Below are 23,009 nucleotides of genomic sequence, written 5' to 3'. Positions count from 1 at the left end.
CGGTCCTATTGGAACCATCCACAGTTTTGCCTGCATAGATGTGCCCATCTAAAATGTGCTCCTTGCAGAAGGGCTCCTGCGAGCATTGGTCGTGGGGGAATTGCTGATGAAGGGAAAAGTGTGTGTGTGTGTGTAGGTGTCTCTCTTGGCAAAAAAGGGGGCTCTTGCAGTTCTTAAAGATGCAGTTTTCTTGGAAACCCTGGAACAATGGACAGTTTTGCTGAGCCCACTCAAAGGACCTTGGGGATAGCAGCCAAAAGCTAGCAGACAGTTGCTGCTGCCTTTTTTTGTTTGCTTGGATTTTGTGGAGAGTGGATCTAATTTTCTTTCTTTTTGTTTGTGTTCGTTGTGCTGTTTAGTTCATGATAAAATTTAGGGCTTCACAGAGAGTCTGCATCTTTGTCAAGCTTTCCCCTTTCTCTTCTCCACTCACAATGGTTCCCCCCCACATTCCGCAGCAGTTCTGCTAAGACATCAATGTAGGCATTGGTTCCAGGGAAAGATACTTACCCTGAAATGGGTGTGTGTGTGTGAGGGGGGGGGGCTGTATCCATGTAAGTGTGTCTGGAGTCACCCTGGACAGGAGTTGCTTAGTGGTTACCTTTATCCTAGCATCCCCAAAGAAAGAAATCTCCCTTTCAACTTGTTAGGCTGCCGAAGAAGTTGTGGTATTGCTTACCTCTGTGTCTTTATTTACATCTTCCTTGCAGCAGTGATAGACGATGGAGTAGTAGCCGCGGGAAAGGAAGGGCATTCCTTATGGCTAAATACGTTTGTGAAAATATGTTTGACTGTAGCTTGTCTGTTTTTGCCAGCAGCCAGGAAAAGAACAGAGAAATGCAAACTTAACGAGTGACACTGTGACTCATACCATTCTGAAAGGGACTTCACTGTTTGCACTCTGCTGTGTCAATAGCACACAGAGTTATTAGGGGCCTTCATATATGCATATAAAGATCTCTTTCACAGAAAGTTCCCCTCCACCCCAATGCTATGTTTGGCTAACCTCGGGGGCCTCTAGTGAGATACTGCCTAAGATGTTGAGATGCTTCTATACAGTTAAGTATAATGGCTGAGTGTTTTTTTGTTGTTGAAAAAAATCTAATACCTAGATTTAGTTTGAGCAAATGCAAAGCTTATGTCAAGAAAGAAAATGATCTGGGATTTTCAAAACAGTATCTGAAGATGGCACGGGAAGTTTCTTCTTGCGAGAAAATGTTGCCAAAGTGAATTTTTCTTTAAAGAGGCTCTAATTTCAAATCTGCTTGGCTGGGCATGGTGGCCGTGTTGATGGAAACTAATCTGCTGTTTGCCTTGTTGTATCTAGCCAAAAAGTACAGATGTCTTTTCGCCGGGTGATATTGAACCACTCCTGGAGAATGCACGCATGCGCGGGCTCTTGGGAAATACAACACTGAGAGTATAAGCATGCTGCTGTGTTGATAGTATGAAGGGGGAGAAAAAGGAGGGACTCTGATGCAAATGTTGTGGGGGTGGGCAGAGCATCTCCCCTGAGTTCGAAGGCTCTTTGAATATGCTCTGGAACACTGTTCTGTTACTTGGTAGGGCAGGCAGATGTAGGAAGGTGCAAGCCTCTGGAGGATGATGGCAGTTTGCAATCATGTACTTACATTTATATTGTGCAGTATATATATGCACCAGCTGCCTTTGTGCAGTATATATGCAGTTTGTGATAATGTATTAACGTTTGTACTGGATCGTATATGCAGTATATGTGCCATCTGCATTTTGGAGTGGGCCCTTGCTTCAGGTGTTGAAACAAATAGTGTAGTGCCTTCTTTTTTGATTTTGTTCTTGCCTTCGTCAAGAGTGAACAGCTCCAAAACTAGAAGTTTGTGGTGGCAAGAGTAGGACCTTCTGGATACTTTTCTAATACTGTACATCTTCATCTTCTGAGAGGGCGGAAAGTGGGGAACAGCTCTCGAATGCCATTTCATAGAACAGTAATTCCCTCTTTCGACCTGCTAGAGAACTGTTTTCTTCTTCTTCTGTGCCTCTGTCCAAAATTCTTAGAAGACACTTGTGGTGTTGGCTTGTATGCATAGCAGAGAATAGATATGACTTGAGCTGGGATCCTAAACATACTTGGAAATAAGTACTGTTGATATCAGGAAGATTTATAAGAAAAATCTTCTTAGGATTGGAATGTTAGGACTGTCCTCTTCATGGTACTTTTTAGAGTTTAAAAAGCACGAGAGTAGGCTTACTGGCCTACAGGACTATTCCAGAGGAAGACGAGGGTTGGAGGTCTCCATTTATGCAACTTTAAACCATGGTTGGCTGGTTGGCGGAAGATTTCCTCCATGGAACTGTGCTTCTTACTTTTGCTGATTTCATCCCAGCCGTTCCTGACGGCTTTGTCATCTATCCTTGTGTTGCATTAGTGTATCTTTACACAGATCATTACGTGTGGATAGCCACAAGATTAGGCTGTGTGTCCACTGAACTTACTGATGTGGCAGTATTAGGGTTTGCATGCTTTTGCTGAGTCTGTGTCTACTCTAAGGCAATAAGGCATGGCACAATTTGGGAACAGGTTGGATCTGATGGCCAAGAACGCAACATAACGTCATCAGTGTTCTGCATTGGGGAACCAGGGCGTTGTGTGAGGGCACATGATGCAATCATGTTGCTGAAGCTAAGCAGGTGTAGATATGGTCAGTGCCTGGATGGGTGATTGTCTGGCAGTCCCATTTATGCTGCCTTGAATTCCAGAATGGAAGAGAGGCGGGGATCCAATAAATCAAAAATACTGCTCATAATTTGTTAACAGTCCTGAGTCACTTGGCAGAATAAGCTCAATAACTCAAGGGGAGATCTTGGGAGCAAATGGTTTGTGGCTACATTATTAAACACAGGATATGCCTTTGGCTGTGTAATAAATGCCACCTAATGGCGCAGCGGGGAAATGACGTGACTAACAAGCCAGAGGCTGCCGGTTCGAATCCCTGCTGATATGTTTCCCAGACTATGGGAAATGGGCTAATAACCTTGGAAATAATTCATTGCTATGTAGAATTACTTGATAAATATTTTGGAAGTGTATGTGAACTTGATATCATCTTCAATTTTGAGAAGGCTTATTTTATTTTGGATGAATTTCTTTTGGGAGGGGAAGTTCAGGAGACCTCTAAGAAAAATGTTCTGAAGCCAGACTGTGGGAAACACCTATATTGGTCACTAGCAATATAGGAAGATGCTGAAAGGCATCATCACATACTGCAGGGGAGGAGGTAATAGTAAACCCCTCCTGTATTCTACCAAAGAAAACCACAGGGCTCTGTGGGCGCCAGGAGTCAACACCGACTCGACGATGGCACACTTAATGTACTTAATGGTATTTGGGAAGTTTTGGATTGTAGAATATGAAGCAACTGATTTGCTAGGGATCAAATGGCTTTCTTTTTGCCTTATGTTTTTAAGCATTGCTACACTCTGGCCTGGAGTCAGGGTGCGGCGGTTTCTCAATACAGTGCTCTTTGAGGATGGTTTTGATTATTTATTTATTTGATGTATATACCACCCTGGTTTTGCTGACAGGTCTGAGTGATTGAGTCCCATTCAGACTGGTGCTTAAACTTTGACTAAAAACACTGGAGGGGTGGGGCCATAGCCCAACAGCAGAGCATATCAAGGCAGCAGAACGTTCGCCCTCCAGCTGTTGCAGGACTACAAAGCACATCATCCCTGTCTATTGCGGTGATATTTCAGAGAATGTCTTCTTCACTATGAGCCCCACCACCAATAGAGATCATCTGTAGAGGTCCATCTTCAGTTGCAACAAGTATGTCTGGTGGCTGCTCAGGGAGGGACCTTCTCGATTGCCACGTGGAGGCTTCGGAATTATTATTATTATTTTTACATTTATATCCCGCTCTTCCTCCAAGGAGCCCAGAGCGGTGTACTACAAACTTGAGTTTCTTTTTCACAACAACCCTGTGAAGTAGGTTAGGCTGAGAGAGAAGTGATTGGCCCAGAGTCACCCAGCTAGTTTCATGGCTGAATGGGGATTTGAACTCGGGTCTCCCCAGTCCTAGTCCAGCACTCTAACCACTACACTACAAGAGTTGTGCATTAGGGGTGATATTATTATTATTATTATTATTATTATTATTATTATTATTATTTTGATTTCTATGCTGCTCTTCAAAAAATGGCTCAGGGCGGTTTACACAGAGAGAAATAATAAATAAATAAGATGGATCCTTGTCCCCAAAGGGCTCATTTATTTAACATATTTATATGCTACCCAAAGCTTATGTCTCTGGGGGTGGGGTTTACAATAAAACAATACAAATTAAAATAAAATTAAAACACTAAAATTGTACATATATACTAAATAAATATTGGCTGCTGTGGCTGTGCATGATGGGCATTATAGTCCAAGCTGGAGGCCAAAGTTAGGAACATAGGAAGCTGCTATATATTGAGTCAGATTTTTGGTCCATCTAGCTCAGTATTGTCCTAACAGACTGGCAGCGGCTTCTCCCAGGTTGCAGGCAGGAGTCTCTCTCAGCCCTGTCTTGGAGATGCTACCTTCTACATGCAGGTGCTCTTCCCAGAGTGGCCCCACCCCCTGAGCATCTGATGTGTGCATCTTACAGTGCTCACATGCAGTCTCCCATTCATATTCAAATAAGGGTGGAGCTGGCTTAGCCAAGGGGACCATTCATGCTTGCTACCACAAACCACCTAATGGCGCAGCGGGGAAATGACTTGCCCAGCAAGCATGAGGTTGCTGGTTCGAATCCCCGCTGGTGCTATATCGGGCAGCCGCGATATAGGAAGATGCTAGAAGGCATCATCTTATACTGCGCCAGGGAGAGGCAATGGTCAACCCTTCCTGTGTTCTACCAAAGACAACCACAGGGCTCTGTGGCCGCCAGGCGTCGACACCGACTCGACGGCACAATTCTACCTTTACCCCAAGACCAGCTCTTCTCCCTGGGGTGATGCTGAGGGGTGTCAGGGAAGAGAGAGGAAACTTACTCCGAGTACCCCACCCACCCACCAACGGATGATCAGTTCAGTGATAGAAGGATGCTCCAGCATGGGAGAGTTGTCCATGGCAGAGCATTGATCTGCTGTGTCAATGCTGTGACTATTCCCTTTGGATTGTGTCCCCCCCACCCACACACACACCAGAACAGGACTGATCTGGAAGAGGCTGCACACCTGGTGTGATCCATGCAAAACTGTTGCATGCTGGAGCACGTTGGTGCCATAAATAGACCATTCCGGGAGGGCAAAAAACCCGGCAACGTCGATGACGTTTCCCAAGACAACTTTTGCAGCTGCAGCATTCAAACTGTTCAATGCAAACACTACAGTTGGGTAAATAGATGGAAGAGATAAAGGAAGGAGCAGATGGCCAGCGGGTGCTTGTGTGTCTTGGTGCTTGTGTGTGTCTTGCAGCGAGAGGCCGGGCTGGGCAGCCTGACCCTTTACCTGCATGTTTGCTACAACCAGGAAGAACAACTTAATTTCTCCCAGCTCCCTGCAGAAGCCATTTGTCTGTGGCCTGGTCCTGCTTAAAGCAGAGAGCAACAGTTGCTCTCTGTGGAGCTTTCTCTCTTGGCCTTCGCAGCTTCCACACTTCCTGGATTACAGCTGAGCTGTAAATGTGGGGTGCTTAGGGTTGCCATATTCAAGCTCCCCAAATCTGGGTGGCCTGATTTGCATATTATGAAAATCATGCAGCAGCTAATTTGCATTTTATTTATTTTTTCTTTTTCTTTTTTTCTTTTTAAATGTTTATCCCACTCTTCCTCTGAGGAGCTCAGAGCAGTGTACATGGTTATTTCTATCCTCACAACAACCCTGTGGGGTAGGTTAGGCTGAGGGATACATGTCTGGCCCAAAGTCACCCAGAGAGTTTCATAGCTGAATGGGGATTTGAACTGGGGACTTCCCGGTCCTAGTCCAACACTCTAACCATTTCACTATGCCCTCCTTGTTTGCCCTCCCATGTGATTGGATCCAGAGTAAAATCTGGGTAGTGCATTCAAAATCCGTGTAAATCTGGGTGCAATTTAGCAGCCGGGTGGAGGAGCCAAAATCCAGGGGCTACCCTAAATTCCGGGGGACATGGCATTCCTAGGGGTGCTCTTTGCGAAAGCTGTTAGGAGCTAATGGGATCCTGCTAAATGAGCAAAGAGGCACCTTTTCAAAGTGGTGATTCTCTTTATTGAGCTGGGGAGAGCAACTGGCCCTATCCATTCCCAGCACAGCATCCCTCCAGTGGCTGTTGCTGGTGTCTAGCTGATGTTTCTTTTTTAGACTGCGAGCCCTTTGGGCCCTCCTCACAACAACCCTGTGAGGTAGGTTAGGCTGAGAGAGAAGTGACCAGTGTTCCTTCTAACAGGGATTCCCAGATGTTGTTGACTACAACTCCTAGAATTCCCAACTGCAATGGCTTTTGCTTGGGGATGATGGGAGTTGTAGTCAACAATATCTGGGAATCCCTGTTAGAGGGAACACTGGAGTCACGGAGAGTCACCCAGTGAGTGCCATGGCTGAATGAGGATTTGAACTCAGGGCTCCCTGGTCTTAGTCCAACGCTCTAACCACTACACCACACTGATTCCTCTTCACAGTCCCTCCTGGCACCATGCAGAGATGACTGTCCCCACCATACAGTGTTATGCTTTGCCCAGTGCTGGTGGTGGTTGGGTGCCTTTAAGGGAAAGGGAGCCGTCTTGGGCCCCTGAAACATTTTGTGCACCGAGTATTGGGAACTTTAACCCTTCCCAGTGCTTTCCCCATAGAGCTCCCAAGAGAGGGTTCAGACGGAGAAAAGTGCAGTACTGTGCAGACATCAGCACAGTGGGAAATGCCTCTCACATTGAAGGTTATTTGACAGTGGCCCCCACTTGTAAAATAGTGAAGATCACTGGTCTAGTGGTTGTTGTACTCTTAGCGACAGTCACACTACTGTCACAAACTTTCAAGTTTCCCCCACAAACCCTCAGCCAGTTGGGGTTTGTGGTAGTGAAGCCACAAAGTATTGGACCAAAACATGTGTGCACACAATGAAAACAAAATTGATGTTTACAAGATGGCTCTGTGCCGGAGTTCGATCGGCTGGTGTAGTTTGTATGCTGCTGACCTGACAGAGAAGCCTAAGGGACTCTCCCTCTATGACTGTAGTTGCCATGAGGAATTCCTGAAATAAAGATGTTGCACTCCTGGAAACACGTGGCTTCATTTTATTATCCCACCCCTTGCAAAGAAGGGTTGAAGTCCTGAAGGATTGGAAGTGTGTGCTAGATAGCTAACTGAGTCCCCTACTAACTGAGCAAAGAGGCACCTTTTAAAAGTAGTGATTCTCATTTCTTTAGCAGGGGGAGAGCAACTGGCCTTATCCATCCCCAGCACAGCATTCCTCCAGTGGCTGTTGCTGGTGTCGATCTTATGTTTCTTTTTTAGACTGGGAGCCCTTTGGGGACAAGGAGCCATTTTTATTTATTTATTTATATTGATGTAAACCGCTTTGGGCACTTTTGTTGAAAAGCAGTATGTAAATATTTGTCATATTCGTCATCGTTGTAGATATCCTTTGTGAATGATACTTCTTGGGTTGCTTACTAGCAGCTGCATTTTGTTTGTGGACATTTGAACTGTTGCCATTTTGGCCTGGGTGATGGTTACTCATCTGAAGCCATTACCTTGCTTTCCTCTTTTTTGGCTTGGTAACTGGCTCTCGGTATGCCCTGCTGAGCTCACCATTTCTAGACTCACAGCCTGTCTTGGATAACATTAATCGTGGGCAAAGTCTTTCTTAGACTTCTTGAACTCACGTTTCTAGGCATCCTTCTCCCCTGGCTGAGGATGTGTGGAAAAACTAGAAAGTTTACAACAGTTGCCTGATTGCTGCCAACACTACAGCAACCACTAGCGAGGGCTAAACAGGAGAAGAATATGTTATTCTTTCAATTCTGCTCACATAGGGTTAGTAACAGTAGGGAAGGGTTCTTAATTGCAAGGTCCAGGAGTGGGCTCCATTGACTCCAAGTGTAGGTCCCTGACAAATGATGGGTTAGGTCTATGTGAAGATTTGGCCCAATTAAAATGCTTTGCTCAGTCCTCCTGACACTGCACACAGGCAGCCATTCCCATGTGCAGCACAGTGCTTTGCTCAGACTGGTGGGGCTTCTTTAAGAGAAATGGAGCCCCTTGGAAAGTGCACACCAAGTCCCAGGAAATATCCTCCTTCCCATGACTTTCCTCATAGGGCCCCATTGGGGAAATCACTGAGAAGGACTAGGCGCCCTGTGCACACCTTCCAAGATGGCTCTGGGGCTCAACAGGGCTCCGTTTCTCTGAATGGGATCTCCTTGGTGTTGGGGAAAGTGCAGCCCATTGTGGAGGTTGGTGTGGTAGAAAATGAGGCTATTCTCAGGCACCTCATGTCGCCTGGAGCGTCAGGAGCCATCCGCTCCCAGTTGCTCCAGCCAAGGGTAGCCTGCCTTTTCTGCCTGGCATTTTACCAAGGTAGAATGAACCGTGGGTGCATTCTACCTTGGTGGGCAATCATTTGGGTGATTGCCACCGTGTAGAAGGCTTCCCCCTTTCCTGCCACCATTTTGGGCAGTGAGCCGTTGGAAAGGAGTGGCTCCAATCGATCCCAGCTTTGACCTCCACCGTGCTGCCACTCGTGTGGATGTACTGCATGGCGGAGGGCACGACGTCCACCTCTCACCTGTGGGGGTTGGCAGGTGAGCTTCTGACTTCCCCCAGTCCTCCCAAGTAGCGACTTGAGGTCGTGTGAATGGCCTCAATGGCTCTCACTTTGAAGGGTTTTTGTTTGTTTGTCTGCCAAAGAAGCCCATGCTTGAAAAACAGTGAAGATCATTGCTCTAGAGCAGGGATTCTCAACATTGGGTCCCCAGATGTTATTGGACTTCAGCTCCCATAATCCCCAGCCAAAGGCCACTGGGGCTGGGGATTGTGGGAGTTGAAGTCCAATAACATCTGGGGACCCAACGTTGAGAATCCCTGCTCTAGGCTAGAGCATGGGGATGTTAACTGGACATTGAGAATGGCTTCGTTGTAGAGTGGGGAACATGGATTAATTCGGAACATTAGGCCCGGATAAAGATCATTCTCTGCAGGGATGCTATTTCCATCAGCATCTGTGTGACAAGTGTGAAAGTGTAAAGAAGCTCCAGAGGTCCTGAAGAATGTAGGCTTAGCTCTGATTTGCAGAATGATGTTGTAAGTTTGAAGAAGGGACATTTTCGGCCTCATTGGCTTTAACTTTCCATACCTATTTTAGAGGGGGAAATTGCCACATGAAAATGTTGGGGATGAGGGTGGGGGACGCGGTTATACTACACTGAAAGATACCAGCTGTTCAACATTCTGCTTCTATCTTGAGCCCTTTTATGGTTCTGCTGATGAAGAAGTAAATTTGGGCATTGGTTTTAGTTTAGAAGTTTTTTAAAATAAACAAACTCTTTCCCCTCTCCCAGTTATTGAGTCAATTACATGCCTTGTACCAAAGCATTTAGCAAACCACCAGTCACCAAAGCCCTAAACAAGCTGTTGAGCAACTTCAATTCTCATGTTGCTGTTAAGAATGTTTAAAACAACAATCCTAAAAACGGTTCATTGCTTGAGAGTTATGTCACCTCCCCCTTTAAAACAGTACTAAACTCCCTCACTTCATCAGATACCTTTATTAGGCATTTTTAGAAAGTTAGAAATAAATGCAGTGGTTTGGTAGCACAACTCTATTCTATCAGAGCAGTTTGCAGACACTAAGGCTGTTCTCACAACCCTAGTCAGGGTCAGAGGAATGCCTGGCCAGGATGGGAGATCTGGATGAATCAGCAGTTGTGTGAATGCAAACATGCTGGGGAGAGAATCTGGGTTGAGCATCAGTGTTCTATCTAATTTTTATCATCTGTGTGCAGAATGAGTTTTGTTCTGGGTGGCAGTATCAAGGCAGTGCACGCGCATGTGGGCGTGTGCACATGCGCACGTCTTAGAGGGAACACTGGACCTAATCCTGTCCAGCTCCCATCCTATCCAACTCCCTACGATCACTCTCTCCTCCTCCTACCTTGCTTTTTTGAGTTTACATGACCACTGATCAGAAATGTGTCTTGCACTCCTGTCCTGGTTGGACAAGCCTCTGACCCTGTTTAGGGTAGTGTGAACAAGCTGAACGAGTTTCTCCCGACTTTTGAAGTAGATTTTTTTTGTTCAAAGGACAAAAGCTTATTTAATAGTCCGAGAGATCTGGTGCAGCATAGTGGCTAAGAGAAGCCATATCCATACATCATCATCAATAGTAATAGTAATAGTAATAATAATAATAGACTGGATCCAGGCAGAGCTAGAGATGCTAGATCGTAAGAGAGAATCACCACATTAAAAGATGCCTCTTTGCCCGGTTAGAAGGGGTTATTATGCTGTATGAATGTATAGATGTCTGTATGTGCTTGTACATGTGTTTGTGTGAATAACTGGACTTGCATTCACTTTATAAGTGGACCTGGGTACAGCCCCCACCTCCCCACACACCAGTACGTGGTACAGAGGAAGTGTACTGCTGTACCTGTGTTCAATATCATGTGTGAATAACGGCATCTGTGTACAGTGTACTTGAGCATTTAGCAGAATATCTGGCTAAAGTGAGTTACACATCTGGGGGGCCTCATTCTAGTCTCACCTTTACCATGAACTTGGGCTGCCCGGGGGTTAGGCAGGATCTTACCTTCCTGCCCCCAGATGACCTGAGCCCGCGACTGCTGCTCGTGCATCCACATGAGTAGCGCAGCAGCGGTGTCCTGAGCAGAAATCCAGAGGAGGAAGTCCTCCAGTATCCCATGATGCATTGCGCAGGCAGCAGAGAGGCTGCCCACATCAATGCAGCCTCCCCATCGCTGGCAAATTTTCAAAGGGCAGTCAAGACACATTTGTTCACCCAGGCTTTTAATTAGATATTGTTGTAATAGTTTGGTGATTTTTAATAGTTTTAACACTTTAAATTTTAAATTGTTGTGATATTTTAACCTTTCTATTGGTTGTTTTTATTGTTTTGTTGTAAACTGCCCAGAGATTTGTGTTTTAGGCGGTATAGAAATTTGTTAAATAAATAAATAAATAAATAAAAATAAAATGATGAAATGAACAGAGTGGTATATGCCTAGGGCAGGAACTCAGAGTTTTCAGTAAGCCTTGTGCTGCTGCATAATGGTGTGATGCTGATTGAACGGTGCTGTGCACAGTACCTGTCCTCCATCCCTGAGCCAGTTAAGCAACTTCCTCTGTACTGAACGAACAAACACAGAGAAGCCGTTTTAAGAAAACAATTAATGCAGCAGAAATGGATAACATCTTTCTGTTGGAAATGATTTTCACTGCAGTTTTCTTTCAGTAAAAGCCAAATAAACATAAAAAGAGCTCAGCAAGGTAAACTCGCCTTGCTTTGCCAACAGCCTTTATACAACCACACATACATGCTCATTTTTTTCAGGTGGCTTCAGATGCCATGTGAATTGCTACCATTCCCACTGACATATCCCCCCCCCCACTGAGCCTGACCCTACCTTATGGGATTGGGATTGCTCTCATACAGTTTCTGCCCCATATGTTCCAGGGGTGTACTGATTGGTTGATTGATCACATTTGTTTCTTGACTTTCCTCCCTCATGGAACTCAAGGTGCATACATGGGTTTCCCAGCTGGTCAACTGAGCAAACCTGTATGGTCAGCTGGTCAACTGAGCAAACCTGAATGGGTTCCCATTCAGGCAACTGAGCAAACCTGTACGTGCTTAGCTTCAGAAAGGTGACTGCATCGTAGCTACAGCGATGGTGCCCTAGGAACAGGAATCTACAAATTTAAGCTTCGCTTACTAGCTGGCCATTATTTGTGGTCTCCACCAATCCCCTCAGATTCTCTTCTGGCACACAAGCAAGGGTCTTAAGAGCGTAGTAGGCCTTCTGTCAATTGCACTGGGATAGGGCGATAGTAAGGAAAGGAACTGTTGGACCCCTCCTCTCCTGCTGCTCAGGAAGGATTCCTGCTTTTTCTTACCTTCTCAAAAGCGGCCGTGGAAATGGGATCTGTGGTGAGGAGATCAATGTGGTACAGGATATCCTGCTCGCCAGAGGACTGGGGGCACTCGCCATTGGTGAGCTGGCAAGTGGATTTGTAGATGTTGCTTCGGGCCAGCTAGGCATGGGGTTTGGGGTTGTTTTTTTTTGCTAGCATAGTCTCAACTGCCTGTGTCAGTTGGTCTATATGTAAGACTTCTGCCATATTTGACTATCTGCCATATGTACATAGGAACATAGGAATCTGCCATATAATGAGTCAGACCATTGGACTATCTAGCTCAGTATTGTCTACACCAGGCCTGCTCAACCTAGGCCCCCCCAGCTGTTTTTGGACTACAACTCCCATAATCCCCAGCCACAGTAGCCAATAGCAAGGGATTATGGGAGTTGTAGGTCAACATCTTCAGGAGGGCTGAAGTTGAGCAGCCCTGGTCTACACAGACTGGCAGCAGCTTCTCCAAGGTTGTGGGCAGGAATCTCTCTCAGCTCTATCTTGGAGATACTGCCAGGGAGGGAACTTGAAACCTTCTGCTCTTCCCAGATATTCCCCTCCATCCCCCTGAGGGGAATATCTTACAGTGCTCACATGTGGTCTCCCATTCAATTGCTTAGCTAGGGGGACAATTCATGCTTGCTAATTCATGCTTGCTACCACAAGACCAGCTCTCCTGGTCATAAAGTGCTGCTTACCCACTTAAAGTTCTTTATAGGATGGCTTGGTGGAAGAGCTACCTCTTTTGCACTTTCCTCTGCACCTGAAGGAGTACCATTAGCCCCACTTTTGAACAGGATCACTTATTGGCTTGTCACTCAGAAATGGATCATTTGGCCGTCCCAAGGGATCTGGCAATTATTTGTAAGGGTAGGCTGCTTGTTGGACTGGTGGTTAGGATTGTGGCTAATTTCTATTAAGTCTGCTATCATTTGCTGTCAGGATGATCTTCTGTATATAATTGAGTCTGCTTCTGTTACTGTTGACTATCTGTTACGTGCTATTTGATGTTGGGGCCTACGGCTCAAACAATTAACAGATTCATTCATTCCACATGGCAATTATAGGCAGGAGTCACCTTTTTGCAAAAATGTATCAGGCTACCGAGTGGGAAATGTTGCTTGAGGCAGACAACTCAACCATGGTTTTCATGATCTCATTCGCAACTCGGAGAGCTACAAATGTCTTAAAAATAACCCTCTTTATTCATACCTAAAAATTGAATATCTGGTCTTGTTAACATGTTTCTTAAGATTCAAGCAAATGTATATAGGGTCAGTTCACCTGAATACTTTTTCCTTTTATGCATTAGTGCAACCATTGGGAAATTTCCTCATGTGCTGGGTAGCCTTTTCCCATGCTTAAGTGGGAAGACACCCATGTTGAGCTACTTGAGTCTCAATTGGATGATGGATCAATCACATAGGGCCCCTTGAATCAACTTATTTATTTATTTATTTATTTACATTTTATATCCCGCTCTTCCTCCAAGGAGCCCAGAGCGGTGTACTACATACTCAAGTTTCTCCTCACAACAACCTCACAAGGCTTGACTTATCTAGCTTTGCATGTAATGCGTCTATCTCATATATCAGTTTCACCTTTTAATTTGCATTACTGAAATTAATGAACTTTTGCACGATATTCTAATTTTTTGAGTTTCACCTGTATATAGATTTGCTTCACCCCTTTTGCTCATGTTGGCTGTTAAGACTGCAGTTTCAACAGTATGCAAAAAGAATGGGAGGGGGGAATGGCTATGAGAACTTGCAATTCCACTTATTTCGAAAGCTGTAGATATTTCATGACTAAGGTCTTTTTTCCTAATTACTCTCTCTTATAGTAATCACATTGCTGAAATAAATAGCTCTATTTGTAATTGGCTTTAAAAATTCCCTTACTGAAGCTTATTCACAGGGCTACATGTGCTAACTAGTGTGTGTGTGTGTGTGTGTGTGTGTGTATTTAATAAGGTGGTATCTGACTGACAAGGTTTTGATTGCCAAGTGTTCATTTCATTAAGGTCTTAAATACTTTAGACAATACAATACTTATTTTAAAATGTTTTAAATGTCTTAACACAGACCGTCACCTTGAAACCTGAGCATTATAGTTTGATGGATGGATTCTTCTGTGATCTTTTTAGGTTGTGGTAGCCACAGAATGACTTTTTCTTTTGCATTATCGCATGTATGTATGTATGTATGTATGTATGTATGTATGTATGTGTTTAACACATTTGTATACTGCCCCAAACACAAGTCTCTTTGTGGTTTACAACAAAACAATAAAAACAACCGATAAAAAGATTAAAACATTCCACCAATTAAAATTTAAAATGTTAAAACTATTAAAGCACAATTAAAACAATATTTAATTAAAAGTCTGGGTGAACAAATGTGTCTTGACTGCCTTTTCAAAAGTTATAAGAGATGAGGAGGCTCTTATTTCAGCAGGTAGTATGTTCCAAAGCCTTGGAGCAGCAATGGAGAAAGCCCATCCCTGAGTAGCTACCAAATGAGCCAGTGGCAACTGCAGACGAACCTCTCCAGATGATCTCAGTGGGCGGTGTGGTTCATAGTAAAGAAGATGTTCTCTTAAATACCCAGGGCCCAAGCTGTTTAGAGCTTTATAGGTTATAACCACAACCTTGTACTTTGCCCAGAAACTTATTGGCAGCCAATGTAGATCTTTTAGGATGGGAGTGATATGGTCTCTCCAAGATGCCCCAGAGATCAACCTGGCTTCCGCAGTCTGGACTAACTGCAGTTTCCAGACTACGTACAAAGGCAGCCCCACATAAAGCACATTGCAGTAGTCAAATCTGGAGGTGACCAGCAGACGTACTACTGTTCTGAGGCCATTTATCTCAAGAAACAGATGCAGCTGGCATATCAGTTGAAGCTGATAAAAGGCACCTCTGGCCACTGTCTCAACCTAGGACACCAGGGAGAGTTTTGTGTCCAGAAGCACCCCCCGATTGTGTACCTGTTTCTTCTGGGGAAGTGTGACCCCATCTAGAACTGGCAGATCAGAATCATTCCCCGAGTCTGACCCCACACAAGAGTTCGACCCCACACAATAAGTACCTACAACTTATCTGGATTCAGCCTCAGCCTCTTTCATCAATAGATAATTTAGAAGCTCTATTTAACCTTGAAGTGGAACCTCAAGTCACATTTTTTGAGGGCAGAAAACTGGTTCATAAATGAAATTGTGGTGGCAATTAGCTGTTATGTTTGAGAAATGGTTGATGATATAAACATTTAATAGGGTTCTTCACATGACCATACAAGGTTGGGCTGGAGCAAAGGCATGTTCCTATCCAATGCCTCCCAGATGATCAGAACTCTTGTTTGACAAAACTTGATTTCTATGATGATAAGTCAACCAAGAAGCAAGGAGATCACAAGCCAATCGGAAGCCAGTGCCAGAAAACCAACCAGCAAGGGGAAAACAGGCCTCCAAAATGGCACTTGAAATGTCAAAACATTTTGATTGAAATGGAGCTGTTCTGCTGTGAGCTTGAAACAGGCCCTTTTTAGAGGATGTTCTTTTTCAAGCTCGAAACACTCAAAACGACCAGTTTTGAGTTGAAAAGTTTAGCCGTCAAAATGTTCTGCACATCCCTGGTGCTTTAACAAGTAGCAGAAGTAAAAAGAGAAGGTTGTGCTCTGAGGAGCTTAAAAGCTAAATTTAGGCAGTGGGAAAGGTATGGTTATAACAAGGAATGAGTGCAAGCAAAGGCAGGCACGTGTCATTGAACATTATTTCAGATGTAAAGAAGAGCTGAGTTAGGGGTTCTCAAACTTGGGTCCCCAGATGTTGTTGGACTGCAACTCCCATCATCTCAAACCCAAGGTTGAGAACTTCTGGGTTAAGCCAAAAGTTTTTGTGGAAGAGGTTGATGTTAAGCTGGGATTTGAAGAAAGGCAGGTAGCACCATTCTGTGAAGGAAGTCCAGGAGCAGTGAGGGAGAAAGTTCAGCTAATTAAGCAAACAGCTTTGGCAGCTGCAGATATATTGCAGGAAGTGTGTGGATGTAGAAAGAGCCCTGCTGGATCTGTCCAAAGGCTCGTCTTGTTCAGCTACCTGTATTCAACAGCAGCCTGCTGTAGGAACATAGGAATTTGCCTTATGCCAAGTCAGACCATTGGTCCATCTAGCTTAGTATTGTCTACACTGACTACACTGACTCTCCATGGTTTCAGGCAGAAGCCTTTCCCATTCCTACCTGGAGATGTCAGGGATTGAACCTGGGACCTTCGGCATGCAAAGCAGATGCTCTTCCACTGAAATACAGCCCCTTTCCTATACATGCCTGGTACTCACATCAGCTGAGTTTTCTCATGGCTTGGGAATGAGAATGAGAAGATAGGAAATAGGAAAGTCAGATCCTCCATCCAGCTCAGTATTGTTTACAAAGACTGGCAGTGGCTCTCCAACGCTTCAGGCAGGCGTCTCTCCCAGCCCTACCTGGAGATCCTGCCAGGGATTGAATCTGGGGCCTTCAACATGCAAAGCAGGTGTGCTATTGAGTTTTGTCCTCATCCACAAGCAAAGCATGTCAGCAGTAGTCCCAAGCATCTGGTGATACTTCTCAACCTTTTGCATGTTGTCTTTGCTGTTGGGTTAGGACTCAAGTCTCTTAGGACTTCTTTGGGTTAGGACTCGAGTCTCAAAATGCTTCATCATGTCAAAATTGAGCCAAAATGTCAACTCTGTTGCTTAATCCAAGTGGTTGTCTTGAATCAAGATATCGAAAAGTGTTTGATTTGAATCAAGCATTGGTTTGGCATGTCCCTGAAACAGAAATGCTATATAGAGAGCTCGAAAAGCATAAACAGTGTTGGTTTTTCTTGACTTCAGAGGTTATCTTTGCATAATTTTCCTGCACAGAGATAATCTACTAGAAAATTGGTTTTTACTAGCATATGTGCAATGCAGAGAGAGCACTTAATTTTTGTCCTTGTTACACTGACTGATTGATTGAGTGGCCAGTATGTTTGATGCCCTCTGGTAAACAACATTCTTACTGGGATAGGTCTTATTCTTTTGCTTATGGTACCCTTGTATGCAACTTTATCGCAGTCCGAAGGCATTCCTGTTCTAAATATCAGTACAAAATAATTGCTAATATTGCTACACTAATTTCCTGTAGCATTTTCTCTGTTTTTCCAGGAAACCCTGATGCAGATGGGCTTTTCTATAGCTTGTTTTTACTGGATGTTGCTAGTCTTGCTTAAAAAAGAAAAGAAAAAGGAAAGATTGTGTCATTGAGCCAGTGTTGACTCCTGGTGATCACCGAGCCATCTGGTTTTCTTGGTAGAATACAGGAGGGGTTTACCATTGCCTCCTCCCTCACAGTATGAGATGATGCCTTTCAGAATCTTCCTATATCACTGCTGCCTGATAAAGGAGTTTCCCATATTCTGGGAAACACACCAGCGGGGATTCGAACCCACAGCCTCCTGCTCTGTAGGCAGGTTGCTTCCCTGCTGCACCATTAGGTGATCTCTTGCTTCATAGATACTCCTAAAGATAGGAGTCCTGGATTGCTAGTCCGGCTTCATAGATACTCCTAGGACCTAGGTTTATTATGTTCAGTGCTTGTACAATCTGTGTATAGCATATGCATGTACCAACTTTATGCATGTACAGTTATTCACATGTTACATTCAGTGCATGTTCAATAGTACACTTCTGGTCCATACCCTGAGTTTGAGGGGGGATGTACCCAGGCTCACTTTTAAAATAAACATGTGCATGTGTTCAGACATCTCTATGCATACACAGTGTAACAAACTCATACACTCCAGGGATGGTTTAGGGGACAGAAGACTGGCTACCCCGATCCCAACACATGAGCAGAGGCTCCATATGTTTCTGGCAACTCTCTCTGCAGACCGCTAAGAATAGGGGTGCTCCGATATGAGAAAACAAAGCTGGGTTCACCGAGGGTCTCCTAGCATGCATTGTATGCACAGCCCTCAGTAGAACAACAGCCCCCCTCTGTCGGGCTCCTCTAGCCACAGAACTCTATGATAAAGGTGGCTGCCAGCTACTGGGAGCGGTTTTTTAAATGGAGATTGCACACACGTGACCAAATTCTGAGGCAGGACAGCAGCCATTTTTGCCCTACAGCAGTTTGGTAGAAAAGTTGGGCTACTCAGGTTTGGATGGGGTGGGTCAGCGAGTGCCCTGTGGCTCCACACAAATGCAAACCGCTGGGTTTACTGCTTTCTATCTGGCTTTTGATGGTTGTGAGAACAGCCCTAACATCTGAATAGAGCTTAGTTTCTTTCATGCACATGAATTTCATGGTACAGAATTTCTGGGACTGCAGATTTCGTGTGGCAGATATCCATGGCCAAGGACAATGCCTCTTTCTCAAGGGAAATGTTTATCAGCCACTGCTTTGAAGATTTACCTGTTTGGGGTGTAGTGCAACAGATGGTTACTTTCATTGGACTCTATCTTCTGGCAATCTTCTTTCTATAGACATTGAAAAGCCTCATTCGGAATAATAGCCTGGCTGTCCTGCTCATGGAAGATATTTATACAACAAATATCTCCAGTTTGTTTGTATAGTCATAGATAATTGCTACTCTGCAGGCTTTCCTCTTCATTGTCCTGCGCTCTGCTCATTTTGAAGCTCACAATGTAGTGCACCAGCATTTCTAATTGCTGTGCGAGGAGAATACTTTGAGAGCAGTTCTAGAGTGGCTTTATGCCTCTTAATACCTGATTTATATACAACAGGCCTGTGCAGATTGCCACCTACCATCCGAAACCGTTCACTGCTCATGTTTTTATTTAATTTATTTATTTATTGTTACATTTATACCCCACCATTCCTCCAAGGAGCCCAGAGTGGTGTACATGGTGATGTTTATCCTCACAACAACCTTGTGATTTGGGTTAAGCTGAGAGAGAAGTGACTGGCCTAGATCCTGAAAACTAGGGTAATTCAGTTCCTCTACCGAACCCTTAACCAATGTAGGATCGACCAATCAATCTTTATTACGGTCACAGACCAGCCTAAAGTACATCTTAAAACCTAAGTAGCAATAGATTTTACACTCTTAAGACTATCATAAGATTATTTGAAATATACTACAAGAAATATAAAAGATGCTAAAATACATTACTAACATAAAATGATTTAAAATATTTAAAAAAATAGGATGTGACTGCACTAAAAATCTAGCTTTGGCTCTAATAAGAGACATAGTAGACTCTAGGCTACATTTTGATTTAATGACGGCTGCAATAAAAAGCATAGGAATAAACCATGTAGCAGTACCCTAGATCTCGTTGCATGCCTATAAAGTAATAAAAGATTTAAAACATATAAAACCATGACAGCCATCATCAATATAATTAATTCTCTTAGCTGGTGCGTGTCCAGGATTTGGCGATGGAACTCTCGCCACACGCTGCGAGAGTTCCGGCAGAGTGAGGAGAAGAGGGGGAAGAAAGTGCTGGTGGTGGCCGGCCGGCTGGCAAGCAGAGGAGGGGGGAAGAGAAAAGCGGCAGTGGCGGGGGGGAGAGAGAAAAGCCGCGGCGGACGGGAGGGAGAAAAAAATGGCGGCAGTGAGGTCCTTCCGGCCGCCCGCTGCGGCTCTGTGTGTGGGGAGGAACGGGAGGGGAGGAGGACTGGAGAGTGCAGGGCGGGGGGGAAGAGAGGAGAGACCGGGGCAGGAGGAAGAGGGAGGGTGAAACAGCCGGCCCCAAAGTGCCACACAGATGCTCTGTGCGGGGTCGGCTAGTTTAAAATAATAAGAGCTAATATGTGTTAAAAGGATATCGTATAATATACACAAAAATATAAGCCAGTAAAATAGTAGCCAGGCAGTTGGAGGTCTATAGGTTGTTGGGCTGCCACACTAAGGCAGGAGCCGTGGCTGTCCTCTAGTTCATAGAGGTGGGCTTTGGGCATGTGTGGTCATCGTCCACCGGATATTAATCGCTGCTGCACAGAACCTGGCGACACTGTAGGTGGCAGCAGGGTTACTATTGGAGAGCAGCAAAGAGGTGTAAAACCACCAGTGTAGGATAGGATTGAGCTATGAGCATCATGGATGAATTCATTTGGTCTTCCTGGTCCTAGTCCAGCTCTCTAACCCTTGTACCACACATGCTCACTAGTCTCTTCTGTATTCTCTTTCTGCAGTCCCAGGTAGGCAGCAAAAATGAGTATTCAGACCTGTTGTAGAGTCAATGATGGAAGAGTGGAATTGGACTTTTTATGTTATGCACAAGGCTTTCTGTTGGATGGAATAATGGTGTCATGCTTCCTGCATAGTTCTGGTCGTGTCCTGTTCGGTCTCCTAGAAATATAAATCAAAGGCTATATATATTCTCACTAATGCTGTCCCACAACCATGCTGGAAGTGTTTTCCAAGGACTTAAATGTTCTAGTAAGTTGTTTGCTATTTTTATTTACTTCCTCCATTTTAATGCACTGTATTACAGATAGGCAGTATACTACATGGAACACTGACCTATCTGCTTGAAACATGGTATATAAATATTTGTTGTATTCATATTCATATCCGTATGTGAGGAGTAGCAGAACAAAAAGAGAAGAACTCTTGAAATATGGAGCATGCCTACAACGTGGACATAAGCCCATTCAACTGTCATGACTCCCTTTCCTAGAAACCCTGGGAGATCTCTGAGTAGGCTACAAGGACCTTCACATGAGCATCTGGGGGTAGTTTTTTGTGGGGGAAGATTTCTTATCCCATTCCTGACTGATGAGCAGAGCCTCTGTTTGGCTCTGCAAACCCCTCACCCAGATGAGCATGGCAACCAGCAGCTTGAAACAGAGAAGATCCTTCCGGGATCGGGAGAACCTTCCTGGCATATACTGCACTGCCAGGAGAAGGGAAAACCTCTTGACATCATCAGCTGCCCTCTGCTTGGCCATGAAGGGGCAGGAGGCAGGCTCAGACCTATTCCAGCCATTTTGAGCAAAGGTTCATAGAGTGTGCTGTGCAGAGTGGCACATTCAGATATGGCAACCTCTGTAGCCACAGTGCTCTATCATAAACATGGCACCCAGCCACTGGAAACATCAAGAAATGTCAAATGCTCACTCACGGTTGAAACTCTGAGGTAGAGGGACTCCTGTTGCTGTCCCACATTGGTTAAGGGTTAGGTAGAGGAACTGAGTTACCCTAGTTTTCAGGATCTGCACTTTGGGAATTTCCATGGGTTCTCACGACCATGAATTCCTGGATATACTTCCCCCATCCCATTTTTTCATGGTCATGTGTATGAGCCTTATGTTTTGCAGGCATATAAATAAGGGGAGTGAGAAGCCATGGACATGATACCAATCTAATTGGAGCCTCCATATTTTATAATGAGCTGACTCCTGGGAGGAGAGGGGGGCAACCTTACATAGGAACAAAAGAAGCTTCCTTATACTGAGTCAGTGCCTTGGTCCATCTAGCTCAGTACTGGCCACACTGACTGGCAGCAGCAATTAAAGGTTCCAGGCAGGATTCTTTCTCAGCCCTACCTGAAGATGTTGAGGATTCAACCTGGGATCTTCTGCAGGCAAAGCAGATGCTGTACCACAGAGCTATGATCCTTCTCAGCATTATATAATTGAGTTCACAGGCTACATCCCTACATAGGAGGGAGCCCTCAGACCCAGCTGCTGCTCACCACATGAGCATGGAAGATGCTCCAACCTTGTTCCTCCCTCACAGACGGGCAAATATCGGGAGCATGCACAACTCCCGAACTAAGGTAGAAGGCCTCTCCTACCCTAGTAATCATTGTGGGAACTTCTCTAGTGTCTACATCGGTAACTGAATAAGAAATGATTTCCAAAAATTCTGATTCCATTACCGATGTGTTTTGCCTGTTTCAGGCACTATTTATCATATTTAAGAGTTTTGTAAAATTATGTCCTTGCAGGAGATGTTCTCTTGCCAGTGAGTATAATATAATATCAACTTGAAAAGTTGCTTATGGCCACAGTCATTGAAAAAGTATTCCGTTACTCTTGGAATTGCCCTTAGGATTGGCATCCCATTCTAAGTGCAGCCTCAAGTGTCATTTGTATCTTGCAATACGAAGAAAGTATGACTTTAGGTGTATAAGATGCTATCTGTAGTAACTATTTCAAAGCATTTCTGAAACTGAACCTGTCTTTATAGTTGCTAATACGTGTATGCCCTTTAATATAAGATCTTGTTCAGTCTGAAAGGAATTCTTAAATGGTGTCAAGCTATGTCATGCCGTCTTTTTGTGCTTACTCAGAAGTAAGCTTAACTGAGTTCAATGGGACTTGCTTCCTAACAAGTATCCTTAGGATTGTGACCTGATGTTCTCCTGTTGGGAGTGCCTACTTTTTAAAATCAATGTAAGGAATTTTTTATGTTGCTTTTCATTAAAACTCAAGGCATCTTACAGGTGAAATACAAAAACAAGCTCACAATAAAGCAATATCATAAAATACAAATAAAATACATCAAGCAATATAATCACAAACAAAAAGCTAAAAGCATAAATGTATACTGGCATTTTAAAAGGAGAAGGCAATGGAATACAAAAAGGTTTTGTTTTTTAAAATGGCAAGGGGATGACCAGTTGGAGTTCTCTAGGAGGAGAGTGTCTGCTGGGAAGGCATCACTGAGAAAGTCCTCCCCTTGATACCCTGCCAGATGAATCTTTGCCAATGGTGGGTTCAATTGATCAAGGTTCAATGTTAGCTTATTTTAGCTGAAGACTGCAACTTTATGCACATTTTGCCTTTAAAAAAAGCTGTTGCTGTTTCTGCTGCTGCTCTCCTTCTCCTTCTTCTCCTTCTCCTTCTCCTTCTCCTTCTCCATCTCTCCTCCTTCTCCTTCTCCTTCACCACCACCACCACCACCACTACTACTGCCCCTTCAGTGCACTACCAA

General features: G+C 44.4%; 1 protein-coding gene across 1 annotated transcript in view; it reads left to right on the top strand.

The window, feature by feature from the left end:
- Nucleotides 1–23,009, top strand: part of TOX3 (TOX high mobility group box family member 3) — a 97,473-nt gene that overhangs the window by 547 nt on the left and 73,917 nt on the right. The window lies entirely within an intron of this gene.

The sequence above is a fragment of the Hemicordylus capensis genome, chromosome 9 (assembly GCF_027244095.1).
Source record: "Hemicordylus capensis ecotype Gifberg chromosome 9, rHemCap1.1.pri, whole genome shotgun sequence".
NCBI lineage: Eukaryota > Metazoa > Chordata > Lepidosauria > Squamata > Cordylidae > Hemicordylus > Hemicordylus capensis.
Note: the sequence above shows the minus strand (reverse complement) of the source record. Positions and strands in the feature narration are given on the sequence as shown.